Here is a 23,771-nt window from a genome sequence, read left to right on the forward strand (position 1 = left end):
TATCCATGCAGAACGCACGGAATTTGAATGGGCGAGGGGTGGATGCGTCATTTCAGGCTGCGTGGCAAGCACGGGCCCGCGCGAATCAAGGCGGTGTGCAGGTGACCAGGCCTGGGAGAGGTTTTGTTGTGGGTTCCACTGCGTAGTCCAGTCTTCCAAAACGGACAATCTGGCTTATTTTAATCGTTTGAATATGGGGCGCTTTGCTCCTTAGATCCCTAATGTCATCTGTTTTTTCAAATGGCCGCGAGTCTATTTTCACTATCCACCAGTTGGGTCGCTAATGATGCGACTACGAAAGAATTGCTGTATTTGCAAGTGTTGGTGTTTTAAATAAGCACTGGTAAGTAAATATTTGTGTGTGCGTTTAAAACTTGGATGGTATGATTAGTGGATGCAAGGTATATATTGGTTCGGTCTAAATGTCTCTACTCCAGTTATCGGTGGCTACTACTGTCAGATATCGTAACTAGGGATACCTAGATTACGCCTCTAAAACACGCTTACTCCCAAGACCACCATCGAGCCCATTCCCCGAGGTCAAAGGATCATAAACTTCACTTCAATCGAGGCCCGTCTCGAGGGTCACTGTAACGCCCTGAATTTGGGGTAGAATTTTTTCTTCTTTTTACTCACCAAATTCAAGCGCTACTCTCTTTTTCTCTTCTCGTTTCGCTCCTTCTTCCCAATTTCAAAGTCATATAGTGACGGGTGTCCGTGTGATGTGTAAACAAAACCTAAGTGTCATGGGTGTTGCATCATGCTGAAGCATATTTCTTTGTCTGATGTCGTGGTTAGTCGCGTGTTCGTCCCGTTCCGTTTCGGATTTCGGTTCGCGATCGGATTCCGATTGGTGGTCGTGCGTGTCGTGGGTTTTGATCCGCGGTGTGGCCCAGCCCGGCCCGGTCCGGCCCGCGCACCCCTGGCGCCCCCTGTCCTCCCCATGCGCGCGCCCCCCTCCCCCTGATCTCTTTCTCTCATTTGATTTCTCCCGCGCAGTAACCTCCCTCTCCCTCTCCCACCTCTCCCCCCCTGGTGCCCTAGGGTTTGGAGACGGTGATCGCCGGAGTTTGGATCCCCGAGGTGAACTTCCCCTCCCCTCCCCTTCTCTCTCCCTCTCTCTCTCCCTCCCTCTCCCTTTCTCCTTCCCCTGGTCGCGCGCCCTTCCCCTGCCGCGCGCCCTCCCCTGCTCGCGCGCCCCTTCCCCGCCGCGGCCCAGCCCCGGCGAGCCCCGCCCCGCAGCGGCCCCTCCCCGGCGGCCCTCCCCCGCGCGTGCCCCTCTCCCCGGCCCCTCTCCCTGGCAAGCCCTGTCGCCCCCCCTGCGAGCCCCTCTCCCCGGTGAGCCCCTCCCCTGCCGCGGCCCGCCCCGTCGCGCCCCTCCCCGGCGCCCCTCCACTGGCGAGCCCCCTCCTTAGCCGCGCCCCGGCGGCTGCGCCCTAGCCGCGCGCCCCCGCGGCCGCGCCCTGCGCCCCGACCCCACCCCACCCCCTGGCGCGCCCTCGCGCGCCCCCGTCCGAGCCCGTGCCCTGGCAGCCTTGCGCCCCGCGCGCCGGCACGGTTCGCGTGCCCTTGGCACGCGCAGCGTGCTCTCGCGCGTGCGACGTAGTCACGCTTTGCTCAACCCTCGTCTTATTCCATTTTAATTTTAGTTTAGTCGATGTGCTGCGTTGCGCGCTTCGCCGCGCGACGGTTCATTCTAAATTTGTCTTTATTAATGTGCTTCGTCGCGTGCTTCGTCGCGCGACGATTCATTTTAAATGCAGTTCTGTTGACGTAAATTGTCGTGCGTTTCGTCGCGCCACGCTTAACGTTTATCTATAATTAATGTAAGAATCTCGTTGCGCGCTCTGTCGCGCGGCGAGTCGTTTATTTCTTAATTCAATTTAAATGTTGTGTCGCGCGTCTCGTCGTGTGACCACTCCCTTTCATTCATCTTTATCTATTTATAACGATTAAATGTGGAACATGACCTTACTGAGAGCACCTAGAGGGGGGGTGAATAGGTGATCCTGTAAAACTTAAACTTATAGCCACAAAAACTTGTTAAGTGTTAGCACAATTATTGCCAAGTGGCTAGAGAGGAGTCAAAACACAATAACCACAAGAGATCAATCACAGAGATGACACGGTGGTTATCCCGTGGTTCGGCCAAGTACACAACTTGCCTACTCCACGTTGTGGCGTCCCAACGGACGAGAGTTGCACTCAACTCCTTTCAAGTGATCCAATGATCAACTTGAATACCACGATGTTCTTCTTTTCTTTGATCTTTTCCCGTTTGCGAGGAATCTCCACAACTTGGAGTCTCTCGCCCTTACAATTGAGTTTCACAAAGAAGCACGGAGTAAGGGAGGGAAGCAACACACACAAATCCACAGCAAAATGCGCACACACACGACCAAGAATAGAGCTCAAAAGCCTATCTCAAAGTTCTCACTAGAACGGAGCTCGAATCACTGAGAATGACAAACGAATGCGCAAAGACTGAGTGTGGATGATCAAGAATGTTCTAAGGTTGCTTGGTATTCTCCTCCATGCGCCTAGGGGTCCCTTTTATAGCCCCAAGGCAGCTAGGAGCCGTTGAGAGCAAATCTGGAAGGCCAATCTTGCCTTCTGTCGTCGGGTGCACCGGACAGTCCGGTGCACACCGGACAGTCCGGTGCACACCGGACACTGTCCGGTGCCCGATTTCCTTCCTTAAACAGCGCAGCCAACCGTTGCAGATCTGGGAGCTGTTGGCGCACCGGACATGTCCGGTGCACACCGGACAGTCCGGTGCCCCCTTCCGACCGTTGGCTCGGCCACGTGTCTCGCGCAGATCGCGCGGCCGACCGTTGGCTCACCGGACAGTCCGGTGCACACCGGACAGTCCGGTGAATTTTAGCCGAACGCCGTCGGCGAATTCCCGAGAGCGGCCTCTTCGCCTGAGGCAGCCTGGCGCACCGGACACTGTCCGGTGCACCACCTGACAGTCCGGTGCCCCAGACCGAAACAGCCTTTTGGCTGTACACAGCCAACTCTTCTTCTCTTCTTCCTTCTTTCTGTTTCTAACACTTAGATAAGTATATTAGTACACAAAACCAATGTACTAAGGCTTAGAAACATACCTTTACTCGTGATTTGCACTTTGTTCATCCATGGGCATGAATTCACATTTAAGCACTTGTGTTGACACTAAATCGCCAAAATACTTATAAATGGCCCAAGGGCACATTTCCCTTTCAATCTCCCCCTTTTTGGTGATTTATGCCAACAGAACATAAAGCAACTAGAACAATTGCAAAATCACTTCAAATAAAATAAATTTGAGTTTTATTCAATTTTGGCATATATGGATCATCCTTTGCCACCACTTGGTTTGTTTTTGCAAATCAAACTCAAATCTCTATCTCTAAGTCAAACACACATGTTGAAGCATAAAGAGAGTCATTCCAAAAGAGATTGATCAAAGATTTCAAAAAACTCCCCCTTTTTCCCATAATCACTACTTCTCCCCACAAGAAGCCAACTTTTGACAAAAGAGACAATAAGAGAGTTTTGACAACACAAAAAGCTCTATTTCACTATTTTCAAAATTTCTCAAGTGGTAGCTGATCCATTTATTGCTTTGGCCTTTATTTTCTCCCCCTTTGGCATCAAGCACCAAAACGGGATCAATCTTGGCCCTTTAACCCCATTGCCTCACCAAAATCTTCAATTAAGAGCAAATGGCAATAAGAGTTCATGAGATGGACTTGGAATAAGTTACCCTCTCATCGGAGTGCAGTGGAAGTCTTTCATGGTCCAAGTCCACCTTTTCCCTTTCAATTCTCCTTCGAGACTAAATCAAGCAAACTCAAGCATATGGTTAGTCTCAAAGGGTCAAGTTGTAACACATCTCCCCCTCAATATGTGCATCACTTACACAAGGACTTGTTAGGTCCAGGGAATGTTTGTACAACTTGAGCACCACAATAAACAACAAGATGCAGAATGAACATGATCAAAGGCATAAACACATGTATGCTACAATTCAATCCAAGTTCCGCGAATCTAAGACATTTAGCTCACTACGCAGCCTGCAAAAGGTCTTCTCATCTAGAGGCTTGGTAAAGATATCGGCTAGCTGGTTCTCGGTGCTAACATGAAACACTTCGATATCCCCCTTTTGCTGGTGGTCTCTCAAAAAGTGATGCCGGATGTCAATGTGCTTTGTGCGGCTGTGCTCAACAGGATTTTCCGCCATGCGGATAGCACTCTCATTATCACATAGGAGTGGGACTTTGCTCAGATTGTAGCCAAAGTCCCTGAGGGTTTGCCTCATCCAAAGTAGTTGCGCGCAACACTGTCCTGCGGCAACATACTCGGCCTCAGCGGTGGATAGGGCAACAGAAGTTTGTTTCTTAGAGTTCCATGACACCAGGGACCTCCCTAAGAATTGGCACGTCCCCGATGTACTCTTCCTATCGACCTTACATCCAGCATAGTCGGAGTCAATCAAGTCAAAAGTAGACCCCTTTGGATACCAGAGCCCGAAGCAAGGCGTAGCAACTAAATATCTAAGGATTCGCTTCACCGCCACTAGGTGACACTCCTTAGGATCGGATTGAAATCTAGCACACATGCATACGCTAAGCATAATGTCCGGTCTACTAGCACATAAATAAAGTAATGAACCTATCATTGACCGGTATGCCTTTTGATCAACGGACTTACCTCCTTTGTTGAGGTCGGTGTGTCCGTCGGTTCCCATCGGAGTCTTTGCGGGCTTGGCGTCCTTCATCCCAAACCGCTTTAGCAGATCTTGCGTGTACTTCGTTTGGGAGATGAAGGTGCCGTCCTTGAGTTGCCTCACTTGGAACCCAAGGAAGTAGTTCAACTCGCCCATCATTGACATCTCGAATTTCTGCGTCATCACCCTGCTAAACTCTTCACAAGACTTTTTATTAGTAGAGCCAAATATTATGTCATCGACATAAATTTGGCACACAAACAAATCACCATCACATGTCTTAGTGAAAAGAGTTGGATTGGCTTTCCCAACCTTGAAAGCATTAGCAATTAAGAAATCTCTAAGGCATTCATACCATGCTCCTGGGGCTTGCTTAAGTCCATAGAGCGCCTTAGAGAGCTTACACACGTGGTCGGGGTACCGTTCATCCTCGAAGCCAGGGGGTTGCTCCACGTACACCTCCTCCTTTATTGGTCCGTTGAGGAAAGCGCTCTTCACATCCATTTGGTACAACCTGAAAGAATGGTGAGCGGCATATGCTAGCAAGATACGAATGGATTCTAGCCTAGCCACAGGAGCAAACGTCTCCTCAAAGTCCAAACCTGCGACTTGGGCATAACCTTTTGCCACAAGTCGAGCCTTGTTTCTTGTCACCACCCCGTGCTCGTCCTGTTTGTTGCGGAACACCCACTTGGTTCCCACAACATTTTGCTTAGGACGAGGTACCAACGTCCAAACTTCATTCCTCTTGAAGTTGTTGAGCTCCTCTTGCATGGCCAACACCCAGTCCGGATCTAGCAAGGCCTCTTTTACCCTGAAAGGCTCAATAGAAGAGACAAAGGAGTAATGTTCACAAAAATTAACTAATCGAGACCGAGTAGTTACTCCCTTGCTAATGTCACCCAGAATTTGGTCGACGGGATGATCCCTTTGGATCATCGCTCGAACTTGGGTTGGAGGTGCCGGTTCCACTTCTTCCTCCATCACATTATCATCTTGTGCTCCCACTTGATCACACGCCTCCTGTTGATGAACCTGTTCATCGTCTTGAGTTGGGGGATACACCATAGTTGAGGAAGAAGGTTGATCTCGTTCATCATGTTCCTGTGGCCGCACTTCTCCAATCGCCATGGTTCGTATAGCGGCCGTCGGAACATCTTCTTCATCTACATCATCACAATCAACAACTTGCTCTCTTGGAGAGCCATTAGTCTCATCAAATACAACGTCGCTAGAGACTTCAACCAAACCCGATGATTTGTTGAAGACTCTATACGCCTTTGTATTTGAGTCATAACCTAACAAAAACCCTTCTACAGCTTTGGGAGCAAACTTAGAATTTCTACCCTTCTTCACTAGAATGTAGCACTTGCTCCCAAATACACGAAAGTAAGATACATTGGGTTTGTTACCGGTTAGTAACTCATACGACGTCTTCTTGAGGAGGCGATGAAGGTAGACCCTGTTGATGGCGTGGCAAGCCGTGTTCACGGCTTCCGTCCAAAAGCACTCGGGGGTCTTGAACTCTCCTAGCATCGTCCTCGCCATATCGATGAGCGTCCTGTTCTTCCTCTCTACCACACCATTTTGCTGTGGTGTGTAGGGAGCAGAGAACTCGTGCTTGATCCCTTCCTCTTCAAGGAACTCCTCTACTTGAAGGTTCTTGAATTCGGTCCCGTTGTCGCTCCTTATCTTTTTCACCTTGAGTTCAAACTCGTTTTGAGCTCTCCTTAGGAAGCGCTTGAGGGTTCCTTGGGTCTCAGACTTATCCTGCAAAAAGAATACCCAAGTGAAGCGGGAAAAGTCATCAACAATAACTAAACCATACTTACTTCCCCCTATGCTTAGATAGGCGACGGGTCCGAAGAGATCCATATGTAGCAGCTCCAGGGGTCTTGAAGTGGTCATCACATTCTTGTTGTGATGCGCTCCTCCTACCTGTTTACCTGCCTGACAAGCTGCACAAGGTCTATATTTTTCGAATTGCATGTTAGTCAATCCTATCACGTGTTCTCCCTTTAGAAGCTTGTGAAGATTCTTCATCCCTACATGTGCTAAGCGGCGATGCCACAGCCAGCCCATGCTAGTCTTAGCTATTAAGCATGCATCTAGACCGGCCTCTTCTTTTGCAAAATCAACTAAATAAAGTTTGCCGTCTAATACACCCTTAAATGCTAGTGAACCATCACTTCTTCTAAAGACAGACACATCTACATTTGTAAATAGACAGTTATATCCCATATTGCATAATTGACTAACCGATAGCAAATTATATCCTAGAGACTCTACTAAAAACACATTAGAGATAGAGTGCTCATTAGAAATTGCAATTTTACCTACCCCTTTTACCTTGCCTTGATTCCCATCACCGAATATGATTGAATCTTGGGAATCCTTATTCTTGACGTAGGAGGTGAACATCTTCTTCTCCCCCGTCATATGGTTTGTGCATCCGCTGTCAATAATCCAGCTTGAACCTCCGGATGCATAAACCTGCAAGGCAAATTTAGGCTTGGGTTTTAGGTACCCAACTCATGTTGGGTCCTACAAGGTTAGTACAAATATTCTTAGGGACCCAAATGCAAGTTTTGTCTCCCTTGCATCTTGCCCCTAACTTCCTAGCAATTACCCTTCTATCCTTTATATAAATTGCAAAGGAAGCATTCAAAGCATGATATATTGTAGAAGGCTCATTAACTTTCCTAGGAATATTAACAACATCTCTCCTAGGCAAATTGTGAACAACATCCCTTCTACCAACATTTCTATTATGCACATATGAAGAACTAGAAGCAAACATAGCATGAGAAAAATCATCGTGCGCATTATAACTCCTATAAGCATGTCTAGTTTGTCTCCTATCATGATACAAAAAGGCATGGTTCTTTTTAGCACTAGTAGCCATAGGGGCCTTCCCTTTCTCCTTAGCGGGAATGGGAGCCTTATGGCTTGTTAAGTTCTTGGCTTCCCTCTTGAAGCCAAGTCCATCCTTAATTGAGGGGTGTCTACCGATCGTATAGGCATCCCTTGCAAATTTTAGTTTATCAAATTCATTCTTGCTAGTCTTAAGTTGGGCATTAAGACTAGCCAATTCCTCATTTAATTTAGAAATTGAAACTAAATGATCACTACAAGCATCAACATCGAAATCTTTACACCTAGTGCAAATCTCAACATGTGCTATACAAGAATTAGATTTACTTGCTACTTCTAGTTTAGCATTTAGGTCAACATTAACACTCTTTAAAGTAGCAATGGTTTCATGACAAGAAGATAGTTCACTAGAAAGCACTTCATTTCTTTTAACTTCTAAAGCATAAGATTTTTGTGCCTCTACAAAATTGTCATGCTCTTCATACAGAAGGTCCTCTTGTTTTTCTAAGAGTCTATCTTTTTCATTCAAGGCATCAATCAATTCATTAATTTTATCTACTTTAGTTCTATCCAATCCCTTGAACAAACTAGAGTAATCTATTTCATCATCACTAGACTCATCATCACTGGAAGAATCATAAGTGATATTGTTTTGATTACATACCTTCTTCTCCCTTGCCATAAGGCATGTGTGACGCTCGTTGGGGAAGAGGGATGACTTGTTGAAGGCAGTGGCGGCGAGTCCTTCATTGTCAGAGTCGGAGGAGGAGCAATCCGAATCCCACTCCTTTCCAATATGTGCCTCGCCCTTGGCCTTCTTGTAATGCTTCTTCTTTTCCCTCTTGCTCCCGTGTTCCTGGTCACTATCATTGTCGGGACAGTTAGCAATAAAATGACCAAGCTTACCGCATTTGAAGCATGATCGCTTTCCCTTGGTCTTAGTCTTGCTTGGCTGTCCCTTGCGACCCTTTAGTGCCGTCTTGAATCTTTTGATGATGAGGGCCATCTCTTCATCATTAAGACCGGCCGCCTCAATTTGCGCCACCTTGCTGGGTAGCGCCTCCTTGCTCCTTGTTGCCTTGAGAGCAATGGGTTGAGGCTCATGGATTGGGCCATTCAACGCGTCGTCCACGTACCTCGCCTCCTTGATCATCATTCGCCCGCTTACAAATTTTCCAAGAATTTCTTCGGGCGACATCTTGATGTACCTAGGATTTTCACGAATATTGTTCACCAAGTGAGGATCAAGAACTGTAAATGACCTTAGCATTAGTCGGACGACGTCGTGATCCGTCCATCGCGTGCTTCCGTAGCTCCTTATTTTGTTGATAAGGATCTTGAGCCGGTTGTATGTTTGTGTCGGCTCCTCTCCCCTTATCATCGCGAATCGTCCGAGCTCGCCTTCCACCAACTCCATCTTGGTGAGTAAGGTGACATCATTCCCCTCATGAGAGATCTTGAGGGTGTCCCAAATCTGCTTGGCATTGTCCAAGCCGCTCACCTTGTGATACTCGTCCCTGCACAAAGAGGCTAGCAACACAGTAGTAGCTTGTGCATTTTTATGGATCTGTTCATTAATAAACGAGGGGCTATCCGAGCTATCAAATTTCATTCCACTTTCCACAATCTCCCAAATGCTTGGATGGAGAGAAAATAGGTGAGTACGCATTTTGTGACTCCAAAATCCGTAGTCCTCTCCATCAAAGTGAGGAGGCTTGCCAAGTGGAATGGGGAGCAAATGAGCATTTGAGCTATGCGGAATGCGCGAATAATCAAAAGAAAAGTTTGAGTTAACCGTCTTTTGTTTGTCATAGTCGTTGTCGTCGTTGTCCTTTTGGGAAGAGGAAGATTCGTCGCTGTCGTCGTAGTAGACGATCTCCTTGATGCGCCTTGTCTTCTTCTTCTTCCCTTCCTTCCGTCTATGACCCGAGCCAGAGTCGTTAGGCTTGTCATCTTTGGGCTCGTTGACGAAGGACTCCTTCTCCTTATCGTTGATCACGATTCCCTTCCCCTTAGGATCCATCTCTTCGGGCGGTTAGTCCCTTTTCTTGAAGAGAACGGCTCTGATACCAATTGAGAGCACCTAGAGGGGGGGTGAATAGGTGATCCTGTAAAACTTAAACTTATAGCCACAAAAACTTGTTAAGTGTTAGCACAATTATTGCCAAGTGGCTAGAGAGGAGTCAAAACACAATAACCACAAGAGATCAATCACAGAGATGACACGGTGGTTATCCCGTGGTTCGGCCAAGTACACAACTTGCCTACTCCACGTTGTGGCGTCCCAACGGACGAGAGTTGCACTCAACTCCTTTCAAGTGATCCAATGATCAACTTGAATACCACGGTGTTCTTCTTTTCTTTGATCTTTTCCCGTTTGCGAGGAATCTCCACAACTTGGAGTCTCTCGCCCTTACAATTGAGTTTCACAAAGAAGCACGGAGTAAGGGAGGGAAGCAACACACACAAATCCACAGCAAAATGCGCACACACACGGCCAAGAATAGAGCTCAAAAGCCTATCTCAAAGTTCTCACTAGAACGGAGCTCGAATCAATGAGAATGACAAACGAATGCGCAAAGACTGAGTGTGGATGATCAAGAATGTTCTAAGGTTGCTTGGTATTCTCCTCCATGCGCCTAGGGGTCCCTTTTATAGCCCCAAGGCAGCTAGGAGCCGTTGAGAGCAAATCTGGAAGGCCAATCTTGCCTTCTGTCGTCGGGTGCACCGGACAGTCCGGTGCACACCGGACACTGTCCGGTGCCCGATTTCCTTCCTTAAACAGCGCAGCCAACCGTTGCAGATCTGGGAGCTGTTGGCGCACCGGACATGTCCGGTGCACACCGGACAGTCCGGTGCCCCCTTCCGACCGTTGGCTCGGCCACGTGTCTCGCGCAGATCGCGCGGCCGACCGTTGGCTCACCGGACAGTCCGGTGCACACCGGACAGTCCGGTGAATTTTAGCCGAACGCCGTCGGCGAATTCCCGAGAGCGGCCTCTTCGCCTGAGGCAGCCTGGCGCACCGGACACTGTCCGGTGCCCCAGACCGAAACAGCCTTTTGGCTGTACACAGCCAACTCTTCTTCTCTTCTTCCTTCTTTCTGTTTCTAACACTTAGATAAGTATATTAGTACACAAAACCAATGTACTAAGGCTTAGAAACATACCTTTACTCGTGATTTGCACTTTGTTCATCCATGGGCATGAATTCACATTTAAGCACTTGTGTTGACACTAAATCACCAAAATACTTATAAATGGCCCAAGGGCACATTTCCCTTTCACTTACTTTATGCTAAACGCAGTGGCCACATTAATACCCTTCTGTAAAACGAGTGGTTTAATTTATACTTATGTAACGTGACTGCTTCTCGACTGTAGACTCGATTGTCATTTCCTCTTTCTCGCTTAACCGTAATTGTGAGCATCGCGTTGAACGTCTTTTTGATTATTGCATTCCATTGTATGGTGTACTGTTCTTTTGTATTAAATGTGTGGAATGCATGTTTGAACTCGTATAAAGAACGGTCTGGATGAAGAGCCCGAAGAGCTCGCAGGAGAAGCCCCTGAGCAGCAGCTGGTTGGTGGAGGCAAGTGTCCCTTGACCTATCTTTGTCCTATACATTCTATAATTCACTTCCCGCATTTACACAGTTATACCTAAGGATTGACTAGCTTTTGTTATCCATGTCCTTGTTTACCTATTTGGGTTGGATTATTATTGTTTAGCTTTATGCTATTGCTCAACTCTAATTAATGAACATGATGAGATTTACCAATAATACGTTGTTTCCCTTCTTATTTATGATATACCTGTGGCATTTAAGGGGGCTCGAGCGGTTTCTCGAGTGCCTCTCCGTAAGGACCTGTTCGTTGGATGACCGCCCGAGAAAACAGTGCAACCATGAGGGTGGAGTGTGACGCCCTTAGCTGAATAATTAGAGGAACCGGGGTGTAGTTCGCTTAGCCGTCGTGCCGTTAATGGGGCTCGGTGTATGCGGCTCGCTCCGCCAAGTTTGGTTCGCCCTTTGGGGAGGAGTGTGGTGCATTTAGGAAACCTAACGGGCGGCTACAGCCCCGGAGAATCTTTGTAAAGGCTACGTAGTGATACCCTCTTGGGTCACCTTGGTAGTGATCAATGGAAAGTCATGATCTTCGGGCAGAAAGGGAATCACGGCTTGTGGGTAAAGTGCGCAACCTCTGCAGAGTGTTTGAAAACTGATATATCAGTCGTGCTCGCGGTTATGAGCGGCCAAGGGAGCTCTATTGATTAGTGGCACTTGATCAGAGATGTTCGGATTACAGGTGGCAATGAGAATGATGGTTTTGGTATTGACTATGGTAATGGTAAGTGGCACTCTTTCCGTTTGGAAAGGGTACGTTTGTGTTAATAACGTGGGTTAACTCTAAAACTTGGCTTTCTCTACTAGTAATAATAATCTGACCAACTAAAAGCAACTGCTTGACTTATCCCCACATAAAGCTAGTCCACTACAGCCAAACAGGACACTTGCTGAGTATGTTGATGTGTACTCACCCTTGCTCTACACACCAAACCCCCCCATCCCCAGGTTGTCAGCATTGCAACCACTGCTCAGGGAAAGATGAAGCCGTGGAAGGAGACTTCCAGGAGTTCCAATATTACGACGAGTTCTAGGTGTGGGTTAGCGGCAACCCCCAGTCGGCTGCATGTGAAGGCCACGAGTATCTACGTTTCTTTTCCGCACTTTGATTATTGTAAAGACTATGTGGATGTCTCAGACATATGATGTAATCGACTATTATTACCCTTTTATGTTATTAATTGAGCATTGTGTGATGATGTCCAGTTATGTAACTGCTGTGTACGTGAATTGCTGATCCTGGCACGTACATGGTTCGCATTCGGTTTGCCTTCTAAAATCGGGTGTGACATAGGTAGTATCAAAGTCGTGCTGACGGTAGGACCGTTAACCTAGAGTAGAATGGTCGTTCTAAGGATTATAGACCCCTATTCTCACCTTGACTTTTGTATCCCTTTAAAAGTTAGTCATATCGACCAAACCTATGTTCTACTATATACTATACCTTGCTAATTTTTTTGTTTATCCCCATTCCTTATTTATTCATGGTTTACTTGCTGGTCATATTAACGTGGGTTAACTCTAAAACTTGGCTTTCTCTACTAGTAATAATAATCTGACCAACTAAAAGCAACTGCTTGACTTATCCCCACATAAAGCTAGTCCACTACAGCCAAACAGGACACTTGCTGAGTATGTTGATGTGTACTCACCCTTGCTCTACACACCAAACCCCCCCATCCCCACGTTGTCAGCATTGCAACCACTGCTCAGGGGAAGATGAAGCCGTGGAAGGAGACTTCCATGAGTTCCAATATTACGACGAGTTCTAGGCGTGGGTTAGCGGCAACCCCCAGTCGGCTGCATGTGAAGGCCACGAGTATCTACGTTTCTTTTCCGCACTTTGATTATTGTAAAGACTATGTGGATGTCTCAGACATATGATGTAATCGACTATTATTACCCTTTTATGTTATTAATTGAGCATTGTGTGATGATGTCCAGTTATGTAACTGCTGTGTACGTGAATTGCTGATCCTGGCACGTACATGGTTCGCATTCGGTTTGCCTTCTAAAATCGGGTGTGACATAGGTAGTATCAAAGTCGTGCTGACGGTAGGACCACTAACCTAGAGTAGAATGGTCGTTCTAAGGATTATAGACCCCTATTCTCACCTTGACTTTTGTATCCCTTTAAAAGTTAGTCATATCGACCAAACCTATGTTCTACTATATACTATACCTTGCTAATTTTTTTGTTTATCCCCATTCCTTATTTATTCATGGTTTACTTGCTGGTCATATTAGTTCTGTTCTCACCCTTATGCTTACGGTGTCTTTTGTAGATGGCTCGTCTTAGACACACTGCACGGAAGTCTGTCATCCCCTTCTTACCCTCCCGTCTCGCGGAGCGTCCGCTTCGTCGTCCAGTGACCGGTCAGTCCAGCCACTTGGAGAGGCTGCACCACCGCCTGCATAAGGAGCAGGAGCAGCAGGGCTCTTCTTTCTCGCTCCAGCAGGTGGTAGAATCTGTGAGGAGCTGCTCCCCTGTGCTCCCCCTGGAGGCGCCACCTGCACCACCACTGAGCGCCCCAGCCCCTGGAGTAGCTGCTGGAGGAGACCTAGACGATGGAGGCAGCGACAGCAGCTCGAGCTTCAGCACCGACCTTTCCGCCGACCAGGAGTTGGGAGGATGGGTTGATCGACCCATCACTCGCGACGCTGCTCGCGGGTGTCACTTCCACGATGTGCTCGACATCCTGCTACGTCGGGCACTTGACCGGCGTACTTGGTCCATCGAGTATCGTTGTGTGGTCTTCCAGCACAGTCGCGGGGTCTACCCGGACCGCTGGGAGGCAACCTGCTTGGTGCGCCGTCCGGAGAACAGTCTCCGGGGTGCGGAGATCTGCTCAGAGCGCTATTCCATCTCTGAGCGAGACACAGCTGAGGCGGCCATGCAAGATGCCGCACGGCGTGCGCTTTCGCACTACTGTTCAGTGCTCTGTGGGGTAGCTGATGGTCTCAACCTGAAGTATTACACACGTCGTCCATCTGGCAGCACAAGAGGCGTGATTGTCTCACCTGTTGGTGAGGACAATCCTAGGTTGAGCAGCACAGTCAACCTAGCCGTCGTGCTAAACACGGAGCTGGACCATGCGCTAGACGAGCTGAGTAGGGCTCCTGCTGAGATCGCCCAGCTGCGGGCTGAGCGCGCGGAGCATCGTCACCTAGATGATGGCTCCCTCGCTCCTGTCGGGACTCAGCACCCGTACCGCTCACCTCGGCGTGGACACCAGTCCTATGGCAACCCCGACTGCAGGACCAAGATAAATTTAGAACCATAGATCGTCATAGTCAGATCTTGTAATTAATACGAAAAATATATACATAGAAGCTATAGTCTTAGCGTTAGTCTTGCTTTTAGTTAGTCTTAGTTAGACAGGGTAGTTTGCTTATCCTGTGCATTTATGTTTGTCATGATGAACTATGTTGGATTTGGATCTTTGTAATGACTGTCACCAGAGTGTGGGTATCCCCTGCATTTTGGTTTACCTGTTATATATTAATGAAGTTAGTTGTCTAGTTGGGAAGCCTTTCATTCCACTTTCCTCTTTATCTGAGAAGTTGTGTTGGTCTGTGTTGGAGATCAGTGAAGATGTTCATCTGTTCAGTGTTGTGGAGAATTCTATACTCTTTTCTTATGCTGCAAGATTTACAAGATCAGTTCTGATGCGGTTGCATTCTGCAGATGTTAGAAAATAGGCGCAGAGGAGGAAGACGTGCTCAACAGGAGCAGGCAGCCCCACAGGATGAGGCACCCCAGCAACAGCAGCTGCCACCCCCGCCCCCGATGTCCATCGAGCAGATGTTCATGATGCAGACTCATGCAGTTCAAGCCATCAGTCATACTCTGGCCGCCATTCAGCAACAGCAGTTCCAAAGGCAGTATCCTCAGCACCAGCATCAAAATCGTCAAAACAATCAGTCAGGAGGAGGTCAGTTCCAGAGGCAGAATCAGCAGGCACCTCGTCTTCCTGCCCCAGTGAACCAGCAGAACAGTCAAGCAACACCAGTTCAGGGTGGAAGCAGGGCATGTTTCCACTGTGGAGAGCAAGGCCATTGGGTGATGCAATGTCCGAAGAAGGCAGCCCAGCAGCAGTCAGGCCCCAGCGCCCCAACAAAGCAGAATGTGTCTCAGCCTGGAGAAAAGCAAGTGTTCGGGCCAGACATTCTGCTTGAAGCTGAAGAGAACATCAAGATGGTCTAGGAGAATCTGAAGATAGCGCAATCAAGGCAATGAAGTTATGTAGACACAAGAAGAAGAGAGCTGAGTTTCGAAGTTGGAGATTTTGTCTATCTGAAAGTGTCGCCGATCAGAGGAGTCAGAAGATTCGGAGTCAAAGGCAAGCTAGCGCCCCGCTATGTTGGTCCGTATCAGATTCTCGCAAGGCGTGGAGAAGTGGCCTATCAGCTCAGTTTGCCAGAAGGCTTGTCCGCGGTGCATGACGTCTTTCATGTGTCTCAGTTGAAGAAGTGTCTGCGTGTGCCAGAAGAGCAGTTGCCAGTGGAAGGTCTGGAGGTCCAGGAGGACTTGACCTACATAGAGAAGACAATGCAGATTCTTGAGACTGCAGACAGAGTCACCCGGAGGAAGACTATCAGAATGTGCAAAGTCATATGGAGTCACCACTCTGAGGAAGAAGCAACCTGGGAGCATGAAGATGATCTGATGGCTAAGTACCATGAACTCTTTGCTGGCCAACCTTGAATCTCGAGGGCGAGATTATTTTAAGGGGGATAGGTTTGTAATGCCCTGAATTTGGGGGTAGAATTTTTTCTTCTTTTTACTCACCAAATTCAGTCGTTACTCTCTTTTTCTCTTCTTGTTTCGCTCCTTCTTCCCAATTTCAAAGCCATATAGTGACGGGTGTCCGTGTGATGTGTAAACAAAACCTAAGTGTCATGGGTGTTGCATCATGCTGAAGCATATTTCTTTGTCTGATGTCATGGTTAGTCGTGTGTTCGTCCCATTCCGTTTCGGATTTCGGTTCGCGATCGGATTCCGATTGGTGGTCGTGCGTGTCGTGGGTTTTGATCCGCGGTGTGGCCTAGCCCGGCCCGGTCCGACCCCCCTCCCCTGATCTCTTTATCTCATTTGATTTCTCCCGCGCAATAACTGAAAGAGAATTAGGCTTACACCTAGTTCCTAAATAATTTTGGTGGTTGAATTGCCCAACACAAATAATTGGACTAACTAGTTTGCTCTAGTGTATAAGTTATACAGGTGTAACAGGTTCACACTTAGCCAATAAAAAGATCAAATATTGGATTCAACAAAGGAGCAAAGGGACAACCGAAGGCACCTCTGGTCTGGAGCACCGGACTGTCCGGTGTACACCGGACAGTGTCCGGTGCACCACCGGACATGTCCGGTACACCAGAGGACTCCAACTCAAACTTGCCACCTTCGGGAAATTCCAGAGGCGACTCCACTATAATTCATCGGACTGTCTGGTGTACACTGGACATGTCCGGTGCTCCAAGGAAGGATGGCCTCCGGAACTCGCCAGCCTCAGGAATTCACTTCAGCTGCTCCGCTATAATTCACCGGACTGTCCGGTGTACACCGGACTGTCCGGTGCAACCGCGGAGCAACGACTATTTCGGCGCCAACGTCTACCTGCGACGCATTAAATGCGCGCGCTGCGCGCGCAGAAGTCAGGCACGCCCATACTGGCGCACCGGACAATGAACATTACATGTCCGGTGTGCACCGGACATCCAGGCGGGCCCAGAAGTCAAAAGCTCCAACGGTCAGAATCCAACGGCATTGGTGACGTGGCTGGCGCACCGGACATGTCCGATGTGCACTGGACTGTCCGGTGCACCATACGACAGACAGCCTTCACCAACGGTCAAGTTTGGTGGTTGGAGCTATAAATACCCCAACCACCCCACCATTCATTGCATCCAAGTTTTCCACTTCTCAACCACTTACAAGAGCTAGGCATTCAATTCTAGACACACCAAAGAGATCAAATCCTCTCCAACTCCACACAAGGCTTTAGTGATTAGCGAGAGAGATTTGTCGTGTTCTTTTGAGCTCTTGCGCTTGGATTGCTTCTTTTCTTTCTCACTTGTTCTTGTGATCAAAACTCCATTGTAATCAAGGCAAGAGGCACCAATTGTGTGGTGGCCCTTGCGGGGAAGTTTTTGTTCCCGGATTTGATTTGAGAAGAGAAGCTCACTCGGTCCGAGGGACCGTTTGAGAGAGGGAAAGGGTTGAAAAAGACCCGGCCTTTGTGGCCTCCTCAACGGGGAGTAGGTTTGCAAGAACCGAACCTCGGTAAAACAAATCCGCGTGTCACACTCTTCATTTGCTTGGGATTTGTTTTCCACCCTCTCTCGCGGACTCGTTTATATTTCTAACGCTAACCCGACTTGTAGTTGTGTTTATATTTGTAAATTTCAGTTTCGCCCTATTCACCCCCCTCTAGGCGACTATCAGTAACCTCCCTCTCCCTCTCCCACCTCTCTCTCTCTCCCCGTGGTGCCCTAGGGTTTGGAGACGGTGATCGCCGGAGTTTGGATCCCCGAGGTGAGCTTCCCCTCCCCTTCCCTCTCCCTCTCTCTCTCCCTCCCCCTCCCTTTCTTCTTCCCCTGGTCGCGCACCCTTCCCCTGCCGCATGCCCTCCCCTGCTCGCGCGCCCGCCCTGGCCGCGCGCCCTCCCGCGCGTCGCGCCCCTTCCCCACCGCGGCCCCGCCCTGGCGAGCCCCGCCCCCGCAGCGGCCCCTCCCCGGCGACCCTCCCCCGCGCACGCCCCTCTCCCCGGCGAGCCCCGTCGCACCCCCCGCGCGAGCCCCGCCCCCGCCGCGGCCTTGCCCCTCCGCGAGCCCCTCCCCGGCGGCCTCCCCCGCCGCGGCCCGCCCCGTCGCGCCCCTCCCCGACGCCCCTCCCCTGGCGAGCCCCTCCCCGGTCGCGCCCTCGCGTGCCCCCGGCCGAGCCCGTGCCCCGGCGGCCTTGCGCCCCGCGCGTCGGTACGGTTTGCGTGCCCTGGGCACACGCAGCATGCTCTCGCGCGTGCGACGTAGTCGCGCTGCGCTCAACCCTCGTCTTATTCCATTTTAATTTTAGTTTATTCAATGTGTTGCGTCGCGCGCTTCGCCGCGCGATGGTTCATTCTAAATTCGTCTTTATTTATGTGATGTGTCGCGTGCTTCGTCGCGCGACGATTCTTGTTAAATTTATATTTATCAAGGTGCTACGTCGCGCGCTTCGTCGCGCGACGATTCGTTTTAAATGCAGTTCTGTTGACGTAAGCCGTCATGTGTTTTGTCGTGCAACGCTTAACGTTTATCTATAATTAATGTAAGAATCTCGTTGCGCGCTCTGTCGCGCGGCGAGTCGTTTATTTCTTAATTCAATTTAAATGTTGTGTCGCGCATTTTGTCGTATGACCACTCCCTTCCATTCATCTTTATCTATTTATAACGATTAAATGTGGAACATGACCTTACTTTATGCTAAACGCAGTGGCCAAATTAATACCCTTTTGTTAAACGAGTGGTTTAATTTATACTTATGTAACGTGATCGCTTCTCGACTATAGACTCGACCGTCATTTCCTCTTTCTCACTTAAATGTAATTGTGAGCCCCGCGTTGAACGTCTGTTTGATTATTGCATTCCATTGTATGGTGTACTGTTCTTTTGTATTAAATATGTGGAATGTATGTTTGAACTCGTATAGAGAACGATCTGGTTGAAGAGCTCGAAGAGCTCGCAGGAGAAGCCCCTGAGCAGCAGCTGGTTGGTGGAGGCAAGTGTCCCTTGACCTATCTTTGTCATATACATTCTATAATTCACTTCCCGCATTTACACAGTTATACCTAAGGATTGACTAGCTTTTGTTATCCATGTCCTTGTTTACCTATTTGGGTTGGATTATTATTGTTTAGCTTTATGCTACTGCTCAACTCTAATTAATGAACATGATGAGATTTATCAATGATACACTGTTTCCCTTCTTATTTATGTTATACATGTGGCATTTAAGGGGGCTCGAGCGGTTTCTCGAGTGCCTCTCTGTAAGGACCTGTTCGTTGGATGACCGCCTTGGAAAACAGTGCAACCATGAGGGTGGAGTGGGACGCCCTTAGCTGAATAATTAGAGGAACTGGGGTGTAGTTCGCTTAGCCGTCGTGCCGTTAATGGGGCTCGGTGTATGCGGCTCGCTCCGCCAAGTTTGGTTCGCCCCTTGGGGAGGAGTGCAGTGCATTTAGGAAACCTAATGGGCGACTATAGCCCCGGGGAATCTTTGTAAAGGCTACATAGTGATACCCTACTGGGTCACTTTGGTAGTGATCAATGGAGAGTCATGATCTCCGGGCAGAAAGGGAATCACGACTTGTGGGTAAAGTGCACAATCTCTGCAGAGTGTTTGAAAACTGATATATCAGTCGTGCTCGCGGTTATGAGCGACCAAGGGAGCTCCATTGATTAGTGGCACTTGATCAGAGATGTTCGAATTACAGGTGGCAATGAGAATGATGGTTTTGGTATTGACTATGGTAATGGTAAGTGACACTCTTTACGTTTGGAAAGGGTACGTTTATGTTAATAACGTGGGTTAACTCTAAAACTTGGCTTTCTCTACTAGTAATAATAATCTGACCAACTAAAAGCAACTGCTTGACTTATCCCCACATAAAGCTAGTCCACTACAGCCAAACAGGACACTTGCTGAGTATGTTGATGTGTACTCACCCTTGCTCTACACACCAAACCCCCCCATCCCCAGGTTGTCAACACTGCAACCACTGATCAGAAGAAGATGAAGCTGTGGAAGGAAACTTCCAGGAGTTCCAAGATTACGATGAGTTCTAGGCGTGGGTTAGCGGCGACCCCCAATCGGCTGCCTGTCGGCTCCATTGCGAGCTAGGGGAGATGAAAGGGAAATAGGGTCAAACCTTTTCCTAAAAGATTTTGGTGGTTGAATTGCCCAACACAAATAATTGAACTAACTAGTTTGCTCTAGATTATAAGTTCTACAGGTGCCAAAGGTTCAACACAAACCAATAAAAAGTCCAAGAAAGGGTTCAAATGAAAAGGAGCAAAATCAACCGAAAGCTACCCTGGTCTGGCGCACCGGACTGTTCGGTGTGCCACCGGACAGTGTCTGGTGCACCAGGGAAATCCACTCTTAACTGCCCAGCTTCGGGAATTTGGGGAGCCACTCTGTTATAATTCACCGGACTGTCCGGTGTGCCATGCGGAGCAATGTCTATCACCGCCAACGGTCGTCTGCAAAAGTGAACAATGCGTGAATAGTGCGCGGACAGCGCGCGCAGTGTCAGAGCAGGCGCGAGAAGGCGCACCGGACAGTGAACAATGACTGTCCGGTGGCCCCACTTGTCAGAGCTCCAACGGTCAAACCCTAACGGTTGGGTGATGTGGCTGGCGCACCGGACAGTGTCTGGTGCGCCCTTCGGCAGCAGCCTTCCCCAACAGCCACTTTGGTGGTTGGGGCTATAAATACCCCCAACCACCACACTTCAAGGTATCCAAGTTTTCAGCCAACACATTCAATACAAGAGCTAGTACATTCAATACAAGACACAAATAGATTGAATCAAAATCTCTCCAAGTCCCAATTCCACTCAAAGAAATTAGTGACTAGAAGAGAGAGTTTTGCCGTGTTCTTTTGAGCTCTTGCGCTTGGATCACTTTTCTTCTTCCCCATTTCTTGTTTCCAAGTTATTTGTAATCAAAGCAAGAGACACCAATTGTGTGGTGGTCCTTGTGGGGACTAAGTGTCCCAAATGATTAAGAAGAGAAGCTCACTCGGTCTAAGTGACCGTTTGAGAGAGGGAAAGGGTTGAAAGAGACCCGGTCTTTGTGACCACCTCAACGGGGAGTAGGTTTGCAAGAACCGAACCTCGGTAAAACAAATCACTGTGTCACACTCTTTATTTGCTTGTGATTTGTTTTCACCCTCTCTTTCGGACTCGACTTTATTTCTAACGCTAACCCCGGCTTGTAGTTGTGCTTAAAGTTTATAAATTTCAGATTTGCCTATTCACCCCCTCTAGGCGACTTTCAATTGGTATCAGAGCCCGATACTTCATTAGAGCCTAACCGCTCGAAGTGATATCGGGAGCTTACGCCAAGAAGGAGATGGTGACCGGTGAGAAGCCCGCCACAAGCCACGGGAAAGCTCCATCGGGAGAGTCAGGCAACAAGAAGAGGGAGGAATCACCTCCCCGCGTTAAGTCGCAACAGAGTGGCGATAAGAAGAAAATGAAGAAAGTGATCTACTATGAGACCGATTCTTCGTCGCCTTCCACCTCCGGCTCCAACACGCCGTCCGGCACTTCTTAGCGCGATGAGCGCAAGAAGTTTAGTAAGATCCCCTTACGCTATCCTCGCATTTCTAAACGCACTCCTTTACTTTCCGTCCCACTAAGCAAACCACCGATTTTTTATGGTGAAGATTATTGTATGTGGAGTGATAAAATGAGGCACCATCTAACCTCACTCCACGCTAGCATTTGGGACATTGTTGAATTTGGAGCGCAGGAACCATCCGTGGGGGATGAAGGCTATGACTCGGACGAGGTAGCCCAAATCCGGCACTTCAACTCCCAAGCCACTACTATACTCCTCGCCTCTCTAAGTCGAGAGGAGTATAATATGGTGCAAGGGTTGAAGAGTGCCGAAGATATTTGGGACGTGCTAAAAATCGCGTGCGAAGGAGATGATGTGACCAAGATCACCAAGCGGGAAACGATTGAGGGGGAGCTCGGTCGATTTATGCTCAACCAAGGAGAGGAGCCACAAGCCATGTACAACCGGTTAAAGACCTTGGTGAACCAGTGCGCAACCTCGGGAGCACCAAATGGGATGACCATGAAATGGTCAAGGTTGTTCTAAGATCACTTGTATTTCTTAATCCTACACAAGTTCAATTAATTCGTGGTGATCCTAGATATAAACTAATGTCTCCCGAGGAAGTGATAGGAAAGTTTGTGAGCTTTGAGTTAATGATCAAAGGCTTCAAACAAATCATCGAGCGAGGCACCACCTCCACACTCGAGGTGCAACCCATTGCCTTCAAAGAAACGGAGGAGAAGAAAGAAGAGTCTACATCAAGTAGGCTCCCCATCGACGCCTCCAAGCTCAACAATGAGGAGATGGCGCTAATAATCAAACGCTTTCGCCAAATCCTCAAGCAAAGGAGGGGGAAGGACTACAAGCCCCGCTCCAAGAAAGTTTGCTACAAGTGTGGTAAGCCCGGTCATTTTATTGCAAAATGTCCTATTTCAAGTGATAGTGACAGGGGCGATGACAAGAGAGGAAAGAAGAAGGAGAAGAGAGAGTACTACAAGAAGAAGGGCGGCGATGCCCATGTTTGTCGGGAATGGGACTCCGATGAGAGCTCCACCGACTCCTCCTCCGACGAGGATGCCGCTAACATCGCCGTCAACAAGGGTCTTCTCTTCCCCAACGTCGGCCACAAGTGCCTCATGGCAAAGGACGGCAAAAAGAAGGTAAAATCTAGAGCCTCCACTAAATATGCAATATCTAGTGATGAGGAAACTCTAGTGATGATGAAGATAATTTGCTTGCCCTTTTTGCCAACCTAAACATGCAACAAGAGGAAAAACTAAATGAATTGATAGGTGCTATTCATGAGAAGGATGAACTCTAGGATAGCCAAGAGGACTTCCTTATTAAGGAAAACAAGAAGCATGTTAAGGTTAAAAAATGCTTATGCTCAGGAAGTAGAAAAATGTGAAAAACTAACTAGTGAGCTAAGCACTTACCATGATACTATTTCCAACCTTAGAAATGAGAACGCTAAATTAATTGCTAAGGTTGAGAAGTTAGATGTCTGTGATGATTCAATTGTTAGTCTTAGGAATGATAATGCTAGTTTGATTACTAAGATTGACAAATTGAATGCATCACTCTCTAGCCTTATAATTGAGAATGAAAAACTAATTGCTAAGGCTAAAGATTTAAATGTTTGCAATATTTTTATTTCCAATCTTAGAAAGAGAATGCTATTTTACATGCTAAGATTGATGAATTAAATGCTTGCAAACCCTCTATATCTAATGTTAGTCATATTTGCACTAGATGTAGAGATGTTAATGTTGATGCTATCCATGATCATATTGCTATGATTAAACAACAAAATGATCATATAGCAAAATTAGATGCTAAAATTGTCGAGCATGAATTAAAGAATGAAAAATTTAAATTTGCTCGTAGTATGCTTTATAGTGGGAGACGCCCTGGCATTAAGGATGACATTGGCTTCCAACAGGGAGGCAATGTCAAGCTCAATGCCCTAAAAGATTGTCTAATTTTGTTAAGGGCAAGGCTCCCCTGGTTCAGGATAACGAGGGTTACATTTTATATCCTGCTAGTTATCCCGAACACAAAATTAGGAGAATTCATTCTAGGAAGTCTCACTCTGGCTCTCGTCATGCTTTTATGTATAAGAGTGAGGCATCTTGCTCTAGGCAATCCACTCATGTTAAATTGCCTAAGAAGAAATCTCCCATTGCATCAAATGAACCTATTATTTCATTTAAGACTTTTGATGCTTCTTATGT

The sequence above is a fragment of the Zea mays genome, chromosome 4 (genome assembly GCF_902167145.1).
Source record: "Zea mays cultivar B73 chromosome 4, Zm-B73-REFERENCE-NAM-5.0, whole genome shotgun sequence".
NCBI classification, from domain to species: domain Eukaryota; kingdom Viridiplantae; phylum Streptophyta; class Magnoliopsida; order Poales; family Poaceae; genus Zea; species Zea mays.